The sequence below is a fragment of the Sabethes cyaneus genome, chromosome 3, assembly GCF_943734655.1.
Source record: "Sabethes cyaneus chromosome 3, idSabCyanKW18_F2, whole genome shotgun sequence".
NCBI lineage: Eukaryota > Metazoa > Arthropoda > Insecta > Diptera > Culicidae > Sabethes > Sabethes cyaneus.
This window is the reverse complement of record NC_071355.1, coordinates 219,942,464-219,965,325: the sequence shown is the minus strand read 5'-3', so window position 1 is coordinate 219,965,325 and position 22,862 is coordinate 219,942,464. Positions and strand designations below refer to the sequence as shown.

Sequence of the window (22,862 nt, the reverse complement as noted above, 5' to 3'; positions counted from 1 at the left end):
CGACAGATTCCACAGCCGACTATTAGAGCACAGGACAATTGCAGGACTAGTGCAACAATCTTACTTACTCTATCTAACAGCACTGCCTAGCCAAGATTCGAACATACGACGACTGTCTCGTTAGGACAGCACCGTACATCGACACTAACTAAGTGGTTGAGGATACAAATTGAAGTCTTGGATACCACCGGAAAAGACCGACTCCAGGCAGAACTCTACAAAAACGTGATAATTTCAAGGAGGAGAAATTACCGGGGGAGTGGGAAAAAAGCTCGACTGCTGTAATTACCGCGGCATCACGCTGATCAACGCCGCCTACAAGATGCTCTTCCAGATCTTGTCACGTCGTCTACCCTCAATAACCAGAGATTTCGTAAAGCAGTAGCATGTAGGCTTTACGGGGAGCCGTGCTACTCGGGATAATATTTTGACGCTCCGACGAATTCTCTAGAAAGGCGGGAGTATAAGTTACTCATGCATCATATTTTCGTGGATTTCAGGGCAGCGTAAGGTAAAGTCATCGAAACGGGAGGAACGATCTTCAGCAAGAGTAGCCAACTCATAGCCTTTGCAGACGACCTCAACATCATTACATTAGAAACCTTGGGACGGCAGAGGCAATCTACGCCAGAATAAAAACGGAGGCTAGGAGGTTTGGGTTACAAATCAATGCGTCGAAAACCAAATAAATGGTATGAAGAGGCTCCAGAGAAAGCAACGCTTGCCTCCTACGGGCAGTGAATATTGACGGCGATGAACTGGAAGTCGTTGATGAGTTCGTATTTTTGAGAACTCAGGTCACCGTCGACAAGAATACGAGTAAGGAGATCCAACGACGCTTTCAAGCTGAAAATAGAGCCTATTTTTCCCTCCGCAAGACGCTTCGATCAAGGAGCATACGCCGCCGAACAAAACTGACGATGTACAAAACGCCAATCAGACCGGTAGTCCTCTACGGGCTTGAAACAGTAACTTGGCTTACGGAAGACATACGTGCACTCGCCGTATTTGAAGGAAAGGTGTTGCGGAGCATTTTTTTTGTAGAGTACAAACGGAAAGCAGAGAGTGGCGGAGGCGTGTGAATCACGAACTACAGACACTGCTTGGAGAGATTCCCATCGTAAACTTGGCGATAGTTGGGAAGCTAGACTGTGCAGTGAATTTCGCTCTCTTCAAGAACCCCATCGGTACCAGGAATAGAGGGGCCCAACGTGCTAGACGGCTCGACCAGGTTGAAACCGACTTACGTGTGTCGAGACGCGCAACGAATTGACGACGATTAGCCCAGGACCGAGTGCAATGCAGAGAAATTCTTGATAAACCAAAAGTCACCCCGGCTCTCGGCTGGTAAAGTATACGTGATACAGTCGAACGCGAAGAACTATGGCAGATAATGCACAATAACGCTTTTCCGGACGCGCGTATTTCGTGGGTAGTTTCGAGGCATTTAGAATCTTAAAGAGGGTTTCGGCAAGAGAATGAACTCTCTTGTACCCCGGTAACATTGTAAGTTTTATTGCACTCTTATAACGGGCTTTAAGGCCAGTTTTGGTCATAACGGTCAAAATAAGAGTGCAATAAAACCCAAATTGTTTCATGGTCTTGATTGTGTAACATTATCATTGAAAGAACAATGCTGCGAATGAACATTGATGCGAGATCTGCAGCAAAAATAGCCAACTCCTAGCATTCGCAGATGATCTGTACGCCAGCCTAAAAACGGAGGCTGCTTCCCACTGACAGTGACTATTGACGGAGATGAATTTGAAGAGAGAAAGAGATTGTGCGAGCCGCTGCTACATATTGGCACGCTCCCAAAGAACGCAAGAACCCGAACGCCATGTTTTATCTTCGACTTGGCACGGATGAGCACGGTGCGAAGGCCCGCATGATTTCATAGGGTAAAGAACTAGTTTTAAGCAGTCTAAGCGGGTCACTGATTGTTTTACCTTATTACAAGCGATGGGTTGACTAAGTGGGGGATATCAGCATACCAATCTTCTTGCTATCTTTAGGTCTTCAAGCTGTTACCATTGGAAGACACTATTGTTGAGCTAAACTTTTGATTTTTCGCTTTAAAAGTTGGAGCGGCGGAACTAATTTTGAACACACCGAACCCATTTTCACCCGCAAGGTGCTTTTTTAAGCAATTCTGAAATCTGATTTTTTTACGTCCCCTTAAAAAATCCCTCGAACTTTTCCCCCTATTCAGTAAGTTCGCGTTTCTATCCGCGACCTACTAATCGGCATCTGATGCGTAATCGGCATAGCGTATCGGCATAGATGCGTAAAATGCCATCTGTCTAAATTGTTTATCGGGGCATACACTCACCGCACCGTTCGGCAAACGGTATTCGTCGTCTCTTTTATTCTCTGGTGTTCTTATGGGAAACTGCGAGTTTGACGTCTCACTCGCTGTTCATAAGGATGGTGGGAGAACAAAAGAGGTAAACATATAGCAGTACAAACCATCCGACTCAGAACAGTGTTGTCAAAGCAAATAACATTGAAACACTTCGTTGCTTTATTAAATCACTGAGAAAATCTTCGAAAATTATTGAAAAAGCTGTCTTTTGTGTTGTTTTTAATAAAGAAAAATTAATTATGAACATACATTTCTCTTGAAAGTATTGAACCACGTTTTCACCATAGGAGGTTTCAGTTAATTTCAAACTTAAAATTCTTATTTCCAGAAACGAAACAGTGTCTTGGAAACACGATGCTGTTTGTGCTGCAGCTGCTGCTAGTGGTGAACAGGTTCCGTCAATTCAGAATTTGTTTTCAGTTTTGTTAGAAAATAATAAAACTTTTGGCTAGTGACAAAGCCTTAGATAATATGAATAAAGAGAGTGAATAATATGGTATGTGACAATTGAGTGCTTGACATTCATCAAATTTGATGAATTCGTTAGTAGCGAGGTGATGATTGCTGAAGAGCAGCTGAAAAATGTACGTTTTTGGACAACAATTTTTAATTCATCATATTTATTGTCGGAAACCCAGTAAATTGTGTTTGTGTGAATCAAATGTATGGTTAAGTGATTTGTGAAGATGATCCTATCAAAAGATTTTGAAAATATGAATAAAAAAGTGCATTTTCGGATCATTTATGTTCAACTAATTAAAATAGGTAACACTGCTTAACTTGTTCCTTGCCCTACTTTGCTTTCTTTCTTTCTTATACGTTCATATTCGGTGTACGTGGCTGAGTGAGTTGTTAGCACTAAAGAATCTGACTAAAGAAAAGACATTGGAGCTCAGTCACTCGCGGCCTCCTGTCATCATTAAACCTGGTTTGCTCAACGATGATTGTTGTGAGTGACTCTGTTCAAAGTTGCTAGGAAAAGTTCGAACAATATTTTTTCGAGTTCAACGTTTAGGCGATTTTATGAACTGTACGATATAAATTTGATTGCCTGGTGTTTTCGTTAGGCAGCACGGATCGATTCGTGATGATACGGTGATATTTGTTGCCGTTTGCTTGCAGTCATTATTTTCTGTCGCGTTCATCGACTGATACTCCGCAAGTTTTCGAGCAAAAGATTCAGAAGGTTTCATCGAGATTCATGTGCACTTGGTTTCGACGAACCGAAAATAAGTTACCTGTCACTTCTTTAGTCAGATTCTTTAGTATTTATCGTTCTTTTACTTTGCGTGCGAAACCATGCCAGCTTTCTGGTCGATACGAATTAGAGCCCGAGTGTGCTAACTAAAGACGGCTTAGACCTCTTAAAGACTTGAACTTGACCCTACTTTATCAACAGACTTTGCAGCTGACCCTTTACAGACGATTTCAGGGTTTTTACAACGATCCTACTGACTCTAACAGCACCACTCAGCTGACTTTCGGACGTAGGCAGGCTGGCTCGGGAGGAGCTAAACTGCAAAAGAGTTCTTTAAAAAGAATGCGTTATAATCCAGCAGCTTCAAACGGAATCGAGGTACGACTATGTTCAAGCTTATTTTTATTGAGTGATATGCATCAGCAAGCTGATAAGCCAAAATCATAGTGACTAACCACTAGTTCCTTACAGGAGTTCTACAAGGCTTCAAATTTGCTAAGCAATGCGAATACCCCGACGAATCAATAAGATTCGCACAGATTCTCTGGGATTCCTTGCGAAAGAATCGTGAAGGATACCTGCAAAAGATTCAAACAGAATGCCTTGCTTCTAGAATCAAGATTCTTGTATGAGAATCCGAAATGCGAATTCCTTGGATACCTATAACACTGTAAGGGAATTCCCTCTCCTATGAAATAGGAATCCTCGGGATTCTGAAACAGAAGTCCAGTATGTGTTAGTAAGGGTAGTGTCCAAGCGGAAAGGCATTTTCTTAGAAACATAGAATTTAGCCTAATTAAAAAAATATTCTATTGCCATTTTTATTAATGTGTTTTCCAGCATATGGTTGACACCGTTGTCTCTAAGAAAATCCAATTTTCGAGCATTCTGTGCAGCGATACAGACTGTATATTGGTGATTATGTGGAGAATGTTGTATTTCAAGGCAGGGATGGTTCGATCACTTTGACTCAATTTTGATTCATTTGACAGTACCGTCTCAGCGGAGCCAAATATGACAATGTTATATATGGGACATTTGTAGAACTAGTTCTAATCTACAATTTTTCTGAACAAAATTTTGCTGTATCGTTTGTAGTTACGGTACTACAACGCTAGTAGCTCATCAGTGACTAAATGAACGTTCATTTAGTCACTAATAAGATACTAGCATTGTAGCGCCAAAACTACAAAAGAAACAGCAAAAATTTATTTAGCAAAATTATAGATAATAACCTTTTCTACAAATCTTGTCATATTTGGTCCCGTTACGGTACTGTCAAATAAATCAAAATTGAGTCAAAATGATCGAACCATCCCTGTTCCAAGGCATTTTTAGCATGCAACGGTGCGGTTTTTCGACAATGGCACCAGGACTCTATTCACTCCAAATACGGCAGCTTTGATGATTTAGGTATCCGTGTAACCACAACTGAGCTTCACACTGATTTTTTTTTTGCGAAATTGAAGAATCAACAGCATAGTTCGTAAACAATGAGCACAATTTGCAAGCATCGTTCATGTGTACATATCTGCCGTTTGAGGTGCCATTTCATAGCTTAGGGATAGGAAATACAGAGCCTTACACACTAAAAAAAAAGCGCCGAAGTCGGCTAAATTTTGCCGAGATTTGGACAGCCGAGCGTTCGGTAAAAATTTCGGTTTTGCAAATCGACGTTTACGGATCTTTACTAACGTTTGGCATCATAAAAAATTTTGCCGAACGCTCGGCTGTCCAAATCTCGGCAAAATTTAGCCGACTTCGGCGCTTTTTTTTAAGTGTGTAGAAATGTGAAAGAAAACATTTTCATCAATAACAATTCAAACATATGTCCCACTTTTTATTTGAAGTTTGATGGCTCGTAACAGAACGTTAACAAAGCAAATGGATTTAAAATGACCATTATGTGCATTGCATTATCGGCATCTGGGAAGACATTGTTGTTGGATTAGAGGGAATTGAAATAGTATCCTTTTGACCCAACTTATCTTCTGTGCTTTCTGTCAATGCTTCCATTTATCGTTTGGAATTATAACTCAAAATAAAAATCCTTGTGTGAATACCAAAATGCGCTCAGATATTCAGTTAATGTTAACAAAAAAAAATGTATGGAAAATAGAATTTGGGCTGCTACATAAAAAGCCGAAAACAGGTCTCCTGTCATGATGTAAGATGGCTATTGAAAATTAGTGCAATAATTTCCCACATATGTGCAATGTTATTCGCATGTGGTATACTGTATAAAACTCACTTGCAACCGAAATACGGGACCAGAATTGTTGACTTGGAAGAACACTACGACTAGACGATTTTTTATCGAGAAAAAGGATGAAAGTTGCTTATGAAACGACGAAGGCATTTTTTGGCAACGAAGGAATCTAAAATGGATGCAAAGGTATTCGGTCATGCAAACGTTCAGCAAACCGCAGCGACCTGAATAAATTCCTACCGCTAAGCAACGGAGAAGCGCTGAGCCTGGCTGATGAAATCATCAACAACGGAACGAAGATATTTATGCGGTAAGTTGAAATTTCATTCAGCATAAGCCACAGTGACGAAGACCCACCACACAGCTGGATGAAGAAAATGGAGATGAAAAATCAATTTCATGCCAACCAACCGGATGAGAAAATGCTGTGCAAGGCCGCAAACACCTAGCCTGAAGCTGGCTGCCAGCACCGCGCACCATCATCAAGCCCAAGCGGAAGCAATTCAAGTCACGTGAGACGCACGCTATTGTAGGGAAGAAAAATATCCGAATAAATAGATGTGCCGATGATAAGCTGTATCACATACAAAATGAGCGCACAGTTGTAGTTCAGATTGTTCGGAAGCGCAAAATTATTCATGCCATCCAAGAGCCAAGCGTATAGGTGCCATTCTGAAGTGATCGCAGAGATTTTCCTGCGAGTCACGTGTCGGTGAAATTTTCACGTGGTGTTGCATAGTTGAAAGATAACGAGGATGTTCGAACCGCTACTGTTATGATACCTAAAAGATATCAAAAATACACCTGGGAACGTGTCTTCTGATTCTATTATTGACATTTTAATTTCACTGTGCACAAGCACAGCCGCGATGTTAACAGTCTACTCTGAACACGAACAATTATTTTCATACAAAAACAATCGGAATGCGATTCTAATAATTACAGAGGTTAAATCAAATCAAGCAAGCAATCTAAATGTTATCATCCATATTTCACCATAATGAAATCCATTATTCACCGGTTGATTTATACCTTGTTTTTGTAAACCGACAACGGAATCGCGCATGGATTATGCTTTTAATATACGAGCCAGTAATTAGCGCTAATGCGCGCTAATTTATCAACTCGGCTCGGTTGCTCCAGGTCTAAACGCCTACCAGCAAATACAACAGCACACGTGAAAGAGCAGCCACTGTTTGCTATATTTGGGAAACCGAATCCTAAACAGTGTACGCACTCGATCATGGAAACCAGATCGCTCAAATTGATAAAAAGGAAAACAACTGCTCTCCTCCTCTGCAGTTTCTACGCATTCCAGTATCAATTGTCGAAAATTCATTTCAGCTCAAATTGTCAACGGTTCTCAATGTGCTCATTTTATCTGTGTTATTTGCCAAACTGTATTAAACTGGAATGAGCCTCCGATCTATGTCCACCAAAAATTTATCATTATATTTCGCTTCGAACACATCACGTTAATCACACCAGGCTAAATCAATAATGGAATTCGAACTCTGGATTCACTGGGTGATTTTGCATGTCGCATATAGGATGATTTGATAATATCTTACATTTTGGGCATCCCATTGCTTAAAAACGCTGGAAATCTTTTGTTTCAAATTTTCAGCTATAAAGTATTTTCAAATCACAATCCATTGTTTCATAGTAAAAATTTGTTTCAGGTTACAACAAACGATAAATCAGTTCCAAATTGCTAGAAAAAAAATCAGATTTCCAAACGAAGGGAAAAATGATCAGTAGAGTATATTTTTCATTTTCATCTTCTCAATACCTACAGAACAGCAAACGAATTGATAAGCTAGGGTAGTGAAACCCAAAATGAAATTTCAATATGGCAATCGGTAGATCAAACTTCTCTCTGAGTAGGATCATACTTTAAACCAAAGATTGATCAATCCGATTACCGTATTCCAGTAAACGAAAACCATTCAATATTTTTAACCAAAAAGTATCAATGTCAAAAGCGACAAACATCTAATTAACAGTTTTACAGATGATACCTCAATCGGGACAACTGCCCTACCCTCTACTCTAAAAGCGAAAGCCAAAAGAGAACCGCTCGAGCGGATGAGTCAAAATTGAATCGGATTAGTATATATAGTGACAAATCCGTCCGTCCGTCCGTCCATCCGGTATGGTTGGTAGTGGTGGCAGGCAATCTCTAGCTTGTCACACGAAACCACTTAGAACTGTGAGTAAACGAAGCACACCAGGCTAGCCATTCGAATCAGAGCGCCACCATCAGGGAGCATTGTTTACTTGACTATTTACCTACCACTTGATGAATGAATCTATTTCTGATCCCCGCCTGTTGAGGGCGTACAAGACAGCAGCAGCAGCATAGATTTACTGACATGTAGTAAACCGATACCTACGCATGGGCACACTCCACGAAAAGTTATTGTAGGTGCTCCCTCCCATTGACAGAACAGCTAGCGTACACAACAGCGAATGTCGCGTCGGGTATGTGTTTACATATAGCATTTGAATGAATTTTAATCAAATCAAAGCGAGAACCGGGAGAAGAATAAGTCGGCAACAAATGCATTCAACTAATTACTGATCGATTGAAGATAGTGACTATAACTACAAACAGAAGAAAACTGATGCATATGATATACGTTAGCCGTGATTATTAAATTTAAAATTGAAGCTGCGATCGCGGTTCGGAAATCGATGCTACTTATATCGATTTAGTTAGTGAAGAATAAATACTTAAAGCGAAAAATGTAGATTCAGGCAAACGAAAAAATTCTTGATATTAGGCCAAAAATATAGACATAGCGAAGGGGAGAGTCGAACTCACAACTCTCAATCTCTAGTCGAGAGTGTTGTTTAACCAATTACACCACTAAGCTGTCAATGTCGATTTAGTATTACTTATCTATTATCTTCTATATATATAAAAATGAAATGCTGTTCGTGTGTCCGGTATAGACTCACAAACCACTCGACGGATTTTGATGAAATTTGGCATACACATTGCGTATGATGTGAGGAATGTTGTTAGCATGGTTTGAGGCCCCTCCCCTCATTAGAAAGGGGGGCTCCCATACAAATGAAACACAAATTTCTGCATAACTCGAAAACTAATGGAGCAAATGGAACCTAATTTGGCACGTAAAGGTTTTTAGAGGCAGATTTTTTTTCTATGGTGGACTGAGACCCTTGCTTCCTCTAAGAGGGGGGGCTCCCATACAAAAAAACCAAAATTTCCGCATAACTCGACTATTAATCAAGCAAATGGAACCAAATTCGGGATGTGGAGGTTTCTAGAGACAGATTTTTTTCATATGGTGGTTTGAGACCGCTCCCCCCACTAGAATGGGGGGGGGGTGCACCATACACATGAAACACAAATTTCTGAATAGCTCGGGAACTAATTATGCAAATGGTAACAAATTTGGCATATGAAGGTTTTTGGTGGCAGAAATTTTTTCTATGGTGGATTGAGACCTCTCCTTCCTCTAAGAGGGGCGGCTCCCATGTAAATAAAACAAAAATTTCCTTATAACTCGACTATTAGTCAAGCAAATGAAACCAAATTTGGCATGAGGGGGGTTACTGATGGCAGAATTTTTTTCTATGGTGGTCTAAGACCCCTCCCCCCTCTAGAAAGGGTGGCTCCATGCAAAAGAAGTACAAATTTCTGCATAACTCGGGAACTAATCAAGCAAATGGAACTAAATTTCGTAACCCAAGGTTTTTGGAGGCAGAATTTTTTCTATGGTGGTGAGACCCATCCTTCCTCTAATAGGGGGGAGGGGGCTTCCATACAAATCACTCAAAAATTTACTTATAAATCGACTATTAATCAAGCCAATGGAACCAAATTTGGCGTGTGCGGGTTTCCAGAGATAGGATGTTTTCTATGTTGGTTTAAGACCCCTTTTCCCTCTAGAAGGGGTGGTTCCTATACTAATGAAGTACAAATTTCTGCATAACTCGGGAACAAATTTGGCAACCTAAGGGTTTTGAAGGCAATTTTTTTTATATGGCGGATTGAAACCCCTCTCCTCTCTGGAAGGGGGGCTCTCATACAAATGAAACTCAAATTTCTGCATAACTCGAGAAATAATCAAGCAAATGGAAACAAAATTGGCCTCCCACATGGCCACATTTTTGAAGGCAAGTTTTTTTTCTTTGGTAGTTTTTGACCCATTCCCCTCTGGGGCGACAAAAAACATTAGGCATTACCAATACCACCAAAAACTGCTTATAGTAACATTAGATGATTGAGGGCGAGATGGTCGCAGGCCGCGAGTGTTCCATACTAAAATATAGAGTAAATTTGGAACAAAACTGATTTCTCTAAGCCCATGATTTCTGACCAGTTTTTAACTGATTTCAAACGAACTGCACTGATATTTTATTGCGATTTTGCCAACACTATCATTTTAAGGGTTGGTAAAAAAACCCAAATTGTTACGTGGGATTAGAAATGTGCTGTATGAATTAGGAATATCTTGGTTTGTCAAAAAGAAAGCTCTTGGTTGCAAGATTACAATTAAGCGAATCTTCAGCATTATGAATCTACCCCCCCATTCTAGAATGGCCTTGACTATTGATCAAGCAAATGGAACCAAATTTGGCATGTGGGGGCTTCTAGAGATATGATTCTTTTTCTATGAATGTTTGAGACCCCTCCCCCTCTAGAAGGGGGGGGGCTCCCATACAAATAAAACACAAATTTCTCTACAACCCGGGAACTAATTAAGCAAATGGAACCAAATTTGGCATGCGAAGCTTTTTGGAGGCAGAAATTTTTTCTATGGTAGATTGAGAACCCTCCTTTTTCTAAGAGGGGGGCTCCCATACAAATAAAACCACAATTTCCTCATAACTTGACTATTGATCAAGCAAATGGAACCAAATTTGGCATGTGAGGGCTTCTAGAGACATAATTTTTTCTATGGATGTTTGAGACCCCTCCCACTCTAGAAGGGGGGGGGGCTTCCATACAAATGAAACACAAATTTCTCTATAACTCAGGAACTAATCAAGCAAATGGAACCAAATTTGGCATGTGAAGGTTTTTGGAGGCAGAAATTTTTTCTATGGTAGATTGAGAACCCTTCTTTCTCGAAGAGGGGGGGCTCCCATACAAATAAAACCACAATTTCCTCATAGCTTGATTACTAATGAAGCAAATGGAACCAAATTTGGCATTTGGGGGTTCCTGGAGACATGATTTTATCTATGGTTGTTTGAGGCTCCTCCCCCTCTAGAAGGGGGGGGGGGCGCTCCCATACAAATGAAACACAAATTTCTCTATAACTCGGGAACTAATCAAGCAAATGGAACCAAATTTGGCATGTGAAGGTTTTTGGAGGCAGAATTTTTTTTCTATGGCGTATTGAGATTCCGCTCTCCTCTGGAAGAGGGGAGGGCTCTCATACAAATTAAACAGAATTGTTAGCAATATTCAAAAAGTAATCGAACTCGCGAGTGTTGCCGTTCATACTAAAATATAAGATAAATTTGGAACAAAATTGTTAAGAATAAATCGGTGAAGCCTAGATAATGGGTCAAATTAAATAAAAGTAAGATAATATAATACTTATTTTAAAAAGAAAATTGAAGAGAAAATACATTGTTGAAATGAAAATATGATGAAAATAATGTTGAGATTACATTAAGTTTATGGTTTCTGACCAGTTTTCAACTGGTTTCAATTGAATTGCACTGATGTTTTATTACGATTTTGCCAACATTACCATTTTAAGGGTTGGTAATAAAACCCAAATTGTTACGTTGGGCTGCTCGAGTCACAAATGCTGATGCGTTGGATTAGAAATTTGCTGCATGATTTAGGAATATCTTGGGTAGTCAAAAAGAAAGCTCTTGGTTGCAAGATTACAATTGATCAAATCTTCAGGATTATGCATGGACCCCCTTTTTAGAATGGCGTAGCAACGCGCGCCGGGTCCTCTAGAATGGGGGGGGGGTGCACCATACAAATGAAACACAAATTTCTGAATAGCTCGGGAACTAATTATGCAAATGGTAACAAATTTGGCATATGAAGGTTTTTGGTGGCAGAAATTTTTTCTATGGTGGATTGAGACCTCTCCTTCCTCTAAGAGGGGCGGCTCCCATGTAAATAAAACAAAAATTTCCTTATAACTCGACTATTAGTCAAGCAAATGAAACCAAATTTGGCATGAGGGGGGTTACTGATGGCAGAATTTTTTTCTATGGTGGTTTAAGACCCCTCCCCCCTCTAGAAAGGGTGGCTCCATGCAAAAGAAGTACAAATTTCTGCATAACTCGGGAACTAATCAAGCAAATGGAACTAAATTTCGTAACCCAAGGTTTTTGGAGGCAGAATTTTTTCTATGGTGGTGAGACCCATCCTTCCTCTAATAGGGGGGAGGGGGCTTCCATACAAATAACTCAAAAATTTACTTATAAATCGACTATTAATCAAGCCAATGGAACCAAATTTGGCGTGTGCGGGTTTCCAGAGATAGGATGTTTTCTATGTTGGTTTAAGACCCCTTTTCCCTCTAGAAGGGGTGGTTCCTATACTAATGAAGTACAAATTTCTGCATAACTCGGGAACAAATTTGGCAACCTAAGGGTTTTGTAGGCAATTTTTTTTATATGGCGGATTGAAACCCCTCTCCTCTCTGGAAGGGGGGCTCTCATACAAATGAAACTCAAATTTCTGCATAACTCGAGAAATAATCAAGCAAATGGAAACAAATGTGGCCTCCCACATGGCCACATTTTTGAAGGCAAGTTTTTTTTCTTTGGTAGTTTTTGCCCCCTTCCCCTCTGGAGCGACAAAAAACATTAGGCATTACCAATACCACCAAAAACTGCTTATAGTAACATTAGATGATTGAGGGCGAGATGGTCGCAGGCCGCGAGTGTTCCATACTAAAATATAGAGTAAATTTGGAACAAAACTGATTTCTCTAAGCCCATGATTTCTGACCAGTTTTCAACTGATTTCAAACGAACTGCACTGATATTTTATTGCGATTTTGCCAACACTATCATTTTAAGGGTTGGTAAAAAAACCCAAATTGTTACGTGGGATTAGAAATGTGCTGTATGAATTAGGAATATCTTGGTTTGTCAAAAAGAAAGCTCTTGGTTGCAAGATTACAATTAAGCGAATCTTCAGCATTATGAATCTACCCCCTTTTTGGAATGGCGTAGCAACGCGCGCCGGGTCCTCTAGTCAATACTAAAATCCAAGTTTATAAATTTCCTATTGAAAAAAGCAAAGCCTTGGGTTATAAATGACTTTAAGACTTGACCCTTCTTTATCCACAGACTTCGCAGTCGGGACTATTTTCAGATATTATGAAATAAATCTCGTAAATCTCACATGTGCATATTAATGGAATAGTATTTTCTGATATAACTAAATTAACAAATTATAACCATTTATGTGGACCATTACCATATTAATTTTATACAAAAAATATTTAAATGTGTTGTATAAGATTTCGCCGAAGACCATTTCGCGGAAACCCAGCGGTATATACTGTTTCGCAGAAAACCATTTCCACCAGCTGACCCGGCAAACTTCTTACTGCCACCAATTGTACTAAATGGAAAATGTAAAGCCTGGGTGCTACATTTAGCATTGGGAACTTCACCCACTGTTTTCTGTTCAACAGATTTCGCAGCCAGTTGTTAGAGTACAAGGCAATTGCGGGGCTGGTTGGCCTGATGAAGAATGTTTCTCCAATTTACTCGGTTGTGGACTAACGTTCTACAGTTCCTTGGACACCGCATACTCAACGCCAGATCTCGCTCCATCTGGTCTAACCATTTTGCTCTCTGTGCCCCTGGTCGTTTTGTTCCTATACCGGATTTGAAGCGAACACCATCTTTGCAGGGTAGTTGTTCGACATTCTAGCAACATGACCAGCCTGTCGTATCCATCCAGCTTTAGCCACCTTTTGAATGCTAGGTTCGCCGTAGAGCTGTGCGAGTTCATGGTTCATCCTCCGCCTCCATATTCCGTTCTCCTATACGCCACCAAAGATCGTTCTTAGCACTCGTCTTTCGAAAACTCCGAGCACTCACAGGCAGACTTGGCACGCTCTTTTTGCTCTTTTGATTACTGCACCTCTGCCAAGCAGAATTTAAAAAATGTGATGTATGAGGCATATTGACGGTTTTCACACCAACTCGACCAAAGGTTGACATGACTTTCTCAGAATTTAATTAAACTTTGTGTGTAAAGAGTTCATGTAAATAAACAACTTTCCATACTTAATTTTTCCAAAATTGGTCTAGACTCTAGACTAACTTTTGAAAAGGGCTCAACTTTTTTCTCTTTTCTTTAATAACAAATATAACTCGAAAACTATAGAAACTACAAAACAGTGATCTATGGGTGACTCTTAGAAAATCTTCTAAATTTTCTTAAAAAAATACCGTAAAAAATAAAACACTAAAAAGGCCTTTTAAACCCAAGCTAAGAGATACGTGGATCGAAATAAGCTACAGTTGGAGCCAATTGTAACTGGATTGAAGCCCACTTCTCTTCCCAGGGCCTATGAATCGCAGAAAATGATGAAACTTTGAACCACAGCGGACTAGATAAAAAGGAGACTCCCCAATCTTCTCTTTCGGTAGTTTCACTACCACAGACGGAGGAGGAGGCTCAATTTGGGTCTCAAAATAACTCAACCTCGCCAGTGTTGGATGAAATTGGCATGCAAAGTTATATTCAAATTGTTCTGGTCAGTAATCAGCTGTAAATAAGCATTATCAGCACTATAAGAAGGTCAACAGTTGAGTAGCCATAAGTTTTACCAAATGGTTTTTAAGCTGCATTAAAGGTGATTTAAATGCTTATTGGCAGTTTTATAAGAGATGTGGCACAACCAACTAGTTTTATAGTGGTTTTATAGTGGTAATACAGGCATCTTGCATTATTAACAGTTTTATTATGGTTTTATGTCTAGCTATTCAGCATTTTACGAGTCATAATGGCGGATGTGTTCGTAATACTTGAACATCGTGTTTGATCATTTTTTCAGTAATACAGCGCATGTTTTCTTTCTGCAAGTTCCTTTGGTTTTGCCGTGAACGTGCGGAAACAAAACGTGCGATGTATTGCTAGAATGTCAAAAATGTTCAAATATTACGAACACGTCCGCCATTATGGCTCGTAAAAAGCTGGATACGTATTTTTTGACTTATATCATCTTGGTTTTTCGTAATCCCATAATAAAACTATAAGCAATGATTAATACCGCAATAAAACCTTCATAAAATTCAAACTAAACCAAAAAGCTTTACAATTGTTACTTTGGACATCTTTTATTGCAGCATTTTAATTCTCAAAATAAAAGAAGCAAGACATTTTTCCTCATTTGGACGGCCCTTCTGCTTTTGTCAACCCCTTTGGTCAGTTTCCCCTCTTTCGTCCTACAACCTCATACATCTATTTTCTCTCTGGAAATCCCTTCAGAAAAATTAGACAGAAGGCCAAACTCGTGTTTTAGTCGTTGACCTTGAAATGCGGCCAGGCATTAATATTAATATTTTTTCGAAACGATGGTTTTTACAATTGATAGAGGGACGGTAGGGTAAAGTAATGAAATTTTTTTGCGAAAGTAGGGGAAAGAGTGGAAAGGAAGGGGGGGGTAATAGGTAGCTACTGGGTAGGTAGCAATCTCTGATTATAGCTTGGTTCGACCCAAGCACCTCCAGCATTGGACAGCAGATAGGAATCACAACGACAACTTGTTAAGCGTTGTTAAGGGATTTCGGCGCTTCCTCTCGCCCAAAATCATTTATAAAACGTGTCCATCCTGTTTGTAAACCGACAAGCCATTCGGTTATTTGTTGTTGTTTATGAATGAGAAACGAAAAGAACTGCCCAATTAGCTTCGAGGTACGATGGTGGTATAACAAGCCAGTTGTCGTATGATCAAATCTCGACTTGACAGAGCTATTAAACAGAGTCAGTAAGATTCTTGCACTAGCCCCGTAATTGTCCTGTACCCTAATAGTCAAAAACTGAGCACTGCGAAGTCGGTCGATAAAAAAGGGTCAAGTCTTAGAAAGAGGTTTAATACCAAGGCTTCGCTCGAGAAGCGAAAAGTGAGAAGTGTGTGGTGAGAAATAACCAGTGAGAAATGAAAATTGAGTCATGAGTAGTGAACAATGAATACAGGTCGGACTCGATTATCCGGGTGAAAAAAATTTCTTTTTATAATGTTAAACACGTTCAAAATTTTTTTCACCCGGATAATCGAGTCCGACCTGTAGTGAGAAGTAACTAGTAAGAGGTGAAAAGTAATTAAGTAGTGAGAAATGAGTAGTGAGCAGTGAAAAGTTAAAAGTTATAAAGTAGTGAGAAATGAGAAGTGAGCAGTGAGAAGGGCAAAGTGAAAAATGAGAAGACAAATACGAAAAGTGAGAAGTGAGTTGTAAAAAATGAGAATGGAGAAGTGTGTGACCACTTGGACTTACATTCGACCACTTGGACTTACATTCGACCACGAATCTTATCGGATTTGTGTCTGTTCGATCTCGTGAAGTAAAAAAAAATTAAAATAAACCTTGTGTAATTTAACAAAAGAGAAGAAATAAGAATTTTTTTCCATATTATCGAAAAGAATACAAACATTCAGTACTTAAAAAGCAAAGCCTTGGGTTTATACCGTCTTTAGACATTACCCTTCTTTATCGACAGACTTCGCAGCCGGCTGTTAGAGTACAGGAAAAATACGGGGCCAGTACTTAAGTTTTGGTACATACTGAACCAATCAGAGATAAATCAGTTTGATGATAGTGTAGTGAGTAACACCCATCTTTTAAAATTCGAATCATTTGATATCTGGACGCACAATTGATTTTGCTGCAGCGCTTCTAGTGGTCGGAATTACTAAGTTTTAACAGCAGTTTGTTCTAAAAAATTTCCTCTTTAAGTGCTGAAAGGTTGTTTATAATTAATTTTGTTTCAAAGAAGTAATACAGCGGACTCTCGAAAAAGTTCGAGAAAGTTGATTGGGGAATGGGTCGATGAACTATTCCGAAATATTAACTTTTCTGAGTAGTCCTAAAAGTCATTGAAAATGATAAATACAAAAGCGAAAAATACATTCTTGGTTATAGGATGCACATTTTTTGTATCTGGAAATTGTAATGGAAAGAAATATGTAACAAGATCTTTATGAATTAATACATAGTTCCTTTCAGTAAGTTTAAAATAGTCGGTTTTATACTAGTTTACTTTTGTTTTTCGTAGTCTACGACTACTTTTGATAATGTTTACGCTTATTTTTTGTTCCCTACTGTTGCATTTAAAATTCAATCTGAGTTTGCGCTTTTCCAATATGTTATCGAAAATCCTGAAGTACCCGTATTGAAATATTGTTGCAACTGTCTGGTGTAACTCTGTATGAAACTGTGGAAAGGCGACAATAAACCAAAAATGAAAAAATAAAGATAGAAGGAAAGCACACGTGTGTGAACAAACGCTTGGACAACCAATAAATTCAAACTTTCAGAAAAGTTAATGTAAAAATGAACGTTTTAGAGTGTTGCATGAGAGCTAATATTCGCTTAACTTTTCCGAGAGTTCACTGTATTTGATGGAAGTCGCGACCCGAAAATTAATTTTGCACACATACTTCGAAAACCTAACGTGATCAGATCTAAATCGCGAAGTCGTTTAGACTGACTAAATCGAATCGAGTATAACTAAGAATCGGAAGCTGTGTTTGAAGGTGTTTAGAACGATTAGGGCAAACATCGGACTGTCGAATTATGATATCGCCAAGAAATTCGACGCCACCCAAAGCACCTTCAGAAGGATTCGTTCGTGGGAAGGATTTCGATATTTTTCGGTCAGTAAGCAACCAAACAGGACATTGAAGCAGAATCTAGTGGCCAAAAGACGTGCCCGGAAGTTGTACAATGAGGTTCTTTTGAAGTGTGAAGGATGCATCCTCATAGACGACGACACATACGTGAAGATGCATTATGGGCAGTTGCCCGAACAAAACTTCTATGAAGCTACTGGCCGGTGATATCCTTAGCAGGTTCATATTCGTTTTGGCTGATAAATTCTTCAGAAAGTTTATGATTTGCAGCTGCGGATAAAAAAAACTCAGGCTGTCGTGACAAACAAGACTGTGGATTGTTGTGCTTGAAAAAATCGTAAAACAATGGACCAGTAAAGTTTTGGCCTGATTTAGTAAGCTGCCCCTACAGCGGAGAAGTACAACAGTGGTATCGAGGGTGGATTTCTTCGGAAAGCATATCCATTCACCCAACTGCCCTTGGACCCTTTCATGCAAACTATACCCGCTAAATCAGCCACGTTCTATATTCAATATTCAATTTTTGAACGAATTGCCATGTTCACGATTAGGCTATGTTCGTGGTAAAATTAAAAGCCGATGGATGCTTTATCGGCGAAGCAGGCGAACAGTGTACATCCATAAGGGATGTTCTTCGATTTGAATATAATCACCCTTAAGCGGATTCTCCAACCATTTGTGACTCGGGATGTCCAATATATGATGCGTGGAAATTCCTCGAATAGAAAGGTTTGATATTTTCTTTTTCTTCTCTTCTTCTTCTTCTTTCAGCCGAGAGCTGAGGGGGCTCTTGCCATATCAGAATTCCTCTTCACTGTACGCGATCCTGGGCTACTCGTCGACAATTCGTCGCGCGTCGACACACGCGAGTTGGCTTCTAGTGTTGGGTCCCTCTATTCCTGGTGCCTGTGTGGTGCTTGAAGAGAACGGATTTCACTGCACAGTCGTCTGGCATCCTTGCCACGTGACCGGGATTCGTGGACGTGGATTCCATCGTAGTCTCCCAACTCGTAGTCCTCCCAGGTGTAATATGAGAATCTCTCCAAGCAGTGTCTGTAACTCGTAATTCATACACCTCCGCCACTCTCTGCTTTCCGTTTGTACTCTTTCGTTCAAATACGGCAAGTGCGCGTATGTCTTCTGTAAGCAAAATAACTGTCTCAAATCCGTAGCCACCGATGTGATTAGCGTTTTGTACATCGTCAGCTTTGTGCGGCGACCTATGCTCCTAGATAGAAGCGTCTCGAGGAGAGAAAAGTAGGCGCGATTTCCAGCTTGAATTCGTCGTTGGATGTCCTCACTCGTATTATTGTCGAAGGTGACCAGAGATCCCAAATATACGAACTCATCAACCACTTCCAGTACATCGTTGTCAATAGTCACTGTCCGTAGGAGGCAGACGTTACCTTCTCTGGAGCCTCTTCCTACCATTTATTTGGTTTTCGACGCATTGATTTGTAACCCAAACCTCCTAGCCTCCGTTTTTATTCTGGCGTAGATTGCCTCTGCCGTCCCAAGGTTTCTAGTAATGATGTCGAGGTCGTTAAAATGGTTCGAGATTTCATCGAAACCAAATCGGAAAAAGTACGAATTGAATTACATACAGTCGTTGAAATCTTTTATTGCAGTTTCAAGTTCGTTTTTACAAAATGCTACCTAGTAAAGTAAAGAAAAAAGTAGTTCTGCGGCAAAAATATAATAAACCGTATAGAGGAAAAGAAACCCCTTAATTTTAATAAGCATGGCATGATTCAGGCAACATAAAAATCTCGTCCTTGATGCCAAAAACGAATCTTTATTACCATTCTGACCTAGGCTGACGTAAGAAATTCCATCCTTAAATATAGACGTATTTCAATCACGACTGTTGATTATCGTCACCGTGCACTGGAATAGAATAGAAATAAAAACGTTTACAGCTGCAATATTTTCTCTTATTGAACCTCTAGAACACACAATGTAACGAGCATTCCCTCGCCGAACACATCCTTCATTCAAGACGAGCGCATAAAAGTCTGCCATTAAAATGTATATTAATAATTCTGCGTCAACTGACCAACCGCAGTCGGCGACATGGCGAAAGACTTCACGCAAGGTGACAATGTCAAAACTCTTCGAAACTATAAATGTACCCATCAGCGGCGCGGCGTGAGAAGGTTGATATGTGACTGCGAAGTGCGAAGCCGTGCTGAGCAAATCACTAAATACTTCGTCCGGTAAGTCCACCGTACCGTGTTCATTGGCTGCCGGAACTTCAAACAAAAATATCAAAATCTGTATTTTAGTATTCTGGTCATCCAAACGCTTTACTGGTTCGCCAGAAATCAATGCAATAAAGTAGGTAAGTCAAGCGCGTTTCGTGAATTGTTCAATAAGCACTTCGAAGCAACAGTGCTCAGCTCAGTTTGTGTATTCGCAACTAGGTATAAGCCATTCATATGCATAGAAACTTTGGCAAAATGAATCATTTTGTCAAAAACACCAAACCTGACAATGTTCTCAAGCAAAAAAAAAACAATGTATAGAAAAATGGAAATAAAACATACAACACAACATCGATTCTCCCTGAACTGAACGGAGGCGAACGCATAGCCTTTCTATCTCTACAGCCAGAAAGTGTTTTTGCCACGGTGATTAATCCGTACCCAAACAACGTTCGTTCGCGATTTGCAGGGCCGCTACCAGCTGGCACGTATTTTGTGCCCGTGCATACGAATACATCGACTATGATGGGATGATGGTCATGGTGGTGGCAAACGGAGAGAATATTTACGTAGAGAGTTGATGAGAATTTAATTTACATTTCGTTCAATCGCTGTAATGGAGTGAGTGTTGTAGGGGTATAATTTCATTTTAAAAAGTTACCTGTCTCGCTGCGAGATCGAGAAAAAAACACGGCAACGATGAGACGGTAGATAACAATTTAATTTATAACAAAATGAAACTGCATTATGTTATTTCCAATTAGGCTCAGCACGCTGCAGATAATAATATGAGAAACAGTCGTTACCCTTCTAGGGGGATTGGAATGAGATATTTAACAGTTCTCATATTTCAGAAATCAGAAATTTTTTAGAAAGTAAAATATCGCACTTTGATTACTATTGACAGTTCTTCACCGAGAACACCGAGAACTGAGAAAGTTCGAGCTCGTCATAGATTCCGTAATAAAGTTCATTCTCAAACCAAAACCATAGACTTTTCTCGCTGAGAAAGGTGAATCAGATTTAGATTGAAAGCTGAAATTCAGATAAAATTTTTCACTTTGCTGAAAAACAACATCGACGTTGAGAACAACATAAACAGAAAATATATTGAAAATGCACCTAAATGACTGAGTGTTTCGTAAACAAATCATAAAAAGTATGAGGAGGCAAATATTAGGAATGTAGGATGTTGAAAAAATAATTTGCTTTTGACATTTTTTTTTAAATTGTTTGAACCAAAAATATAAAATTTGGTGGTAATTTTTGTATCCGATTTTCGCCAATGAATTCATAAATAAAACTAAAATTTTTGTTATTTCATAGGTATGCCAGCATGTAACAAAAATTCATTAATTCATGAGCTTATCTTACCATCTTAACATATAACTTTTAACCACCATTTGGGTGCACACGAATTTTTAAACATCCGCAGATTAGTGATTACTTGTATTCATTTCCTATTCTTACCACGTTTGCCTTCTTTTCTTTTTGCTCCCTCTCTTTCTTCCTCGCGCTCTCTCTCAATCTCCAACTTTGTTGTTTCGCTGTGTGCAGTGTTTACGTCCGGGTCAAGTGATTTCAACCTATATCATATTCTAGGTGTAATTCTACGAATGATACACGGCGATTCGCAAAGCTGTGCAGAACGCGACACTGTGGGAAAACTTCATCACACCTTGCATTAGCATTGCACTTCCATATTTTGCGTGATGTGATCACACTCTACACTTTTCCACAAATCCACTTTATCCACGAAAGCACTGCAGCAAACACGATGGCCCAAATTCACTTACGTGCAATTTGACTAGCAAATTATGAATCAATTCAGTATAGTTCAAACCAACTGCATCATTATGATTCTTTCACAGGAATGTGTTTTTCTTCTCGGTTTGATGCTCGGTGTGCAAGCCAAAATCCAACAGAATGATTGCTACTGCCAAGAACGACAAAACAATTTCCGAATAAGCACTATTTATTAGACAATTGCTATGCCAATGCAGTTTAATACAAAACACGCAAGCTATTTGATGTCGATTCAAAGAAACGATGGAACGCTTTTGAATTCACTTCACTTATTCCATTCTGCCAATTTAACACTGTCAATCAACCATAACAAATCCGAGAACAGAACACTGAACAACCTCAACCTTCTTACCCTATCTACGAAATGACACGAGCCTCTGTCACTCGCTGGATTTTTGGGGTTGTATTCCTGAACGAGCGACCGACCGACCGAGCGTTTCGTCGGAGCAAGCGATACCCGCGAGAGCGAAATATTGGTGTGGCCTAGATAAATCACGAGAAGGGAAAAGTCCTCAGGTAGGTATGACGATGGCCAACCGAAAAAAAAGGTCTCCCGCTAAAAGAGCTACTGGTTGCAGTTTCTTCAGTCCCAGTAAGCTACCACCGTGACTGAGTTGCCCTCGTGACGATGGGGCTTCCACCGGAACTACTTCACAAAGCTTCCAGGTTCCAGCATCCACAGTTCATACAGTTTGACCCTTTCTTTGACAGCAGCACACCTCTCTAGGCCACACAACCAGCACTCACATCACAAGCACAGCAGAGCTGCAGCAGCGAACCACTACCGAACGCGATACGGTACTTTGGCTAATTGATAGACGTGATCATTTTGCAAGACTTTTTCACTCTGAAAGTCTGAAATCCCCAACTCTCTTACTCGGACTAAACGATTGGAGTGCAGATTTGACGAAGACAACGAACGGCGTCCGCGTCAGCGATACGATTTGATGGAGCCACACCAATACGCGCTCAGAGATCCCCAAACGCACGACCGCTGCTGGCGCTGGCTGTAGGAGCAGCGACCAGCGAGAGCATGCGGGAGCACGGCAGAGAGAGCATGATGTTGTTGTTATTTGGGGGGCGAGCATATACAAACATGCGTTCGCAACAACCCCGCCGCGGAGAGAAGATGTGAAGATAAGCTGCACGGCGAGAATGGAGTCTATCCTCCCGCACATGTTGGCCGCCAGCCACCACCAAATGCAGGACGGGCAAATGCGAAAAGCACTGTTAGAAAAAATAATCGCTTTTC

At 40.0% G+C, this 22,862-nt stretch overlaps 1 protein-coding gene across 3 annotated transcripts in view; it reads right to left on the bottom strand.

Annotated features, from left to right (window-relative positions):
• Nucleotides 1-22,455, bottom strand: part of LOC128743743 (1-phosphatidylinositol 4,5-bisphosphate phosphodiesterase classes I and II) — a 158,383-nt gene extending 135,928 nt beyond the window's left edge. For 2 of the 3 annotated variants that reach the window (XM_053840395.1, XM_053840397.1), the window contains exon 1: nt 21,275-22,455. The gene's annotated coding sequence lies outside the window, so the exon portion shown is untranslated. Of the gene's footprint in view, nt 1-21,178 lie in introns of all 3 variants that reach the window. The other variant, XM_053840396.1, reaches the window with a different exon arrangement.
• Between the last annotated feature and the right edge of the window lie 407 nt (nt 22,456-22,862).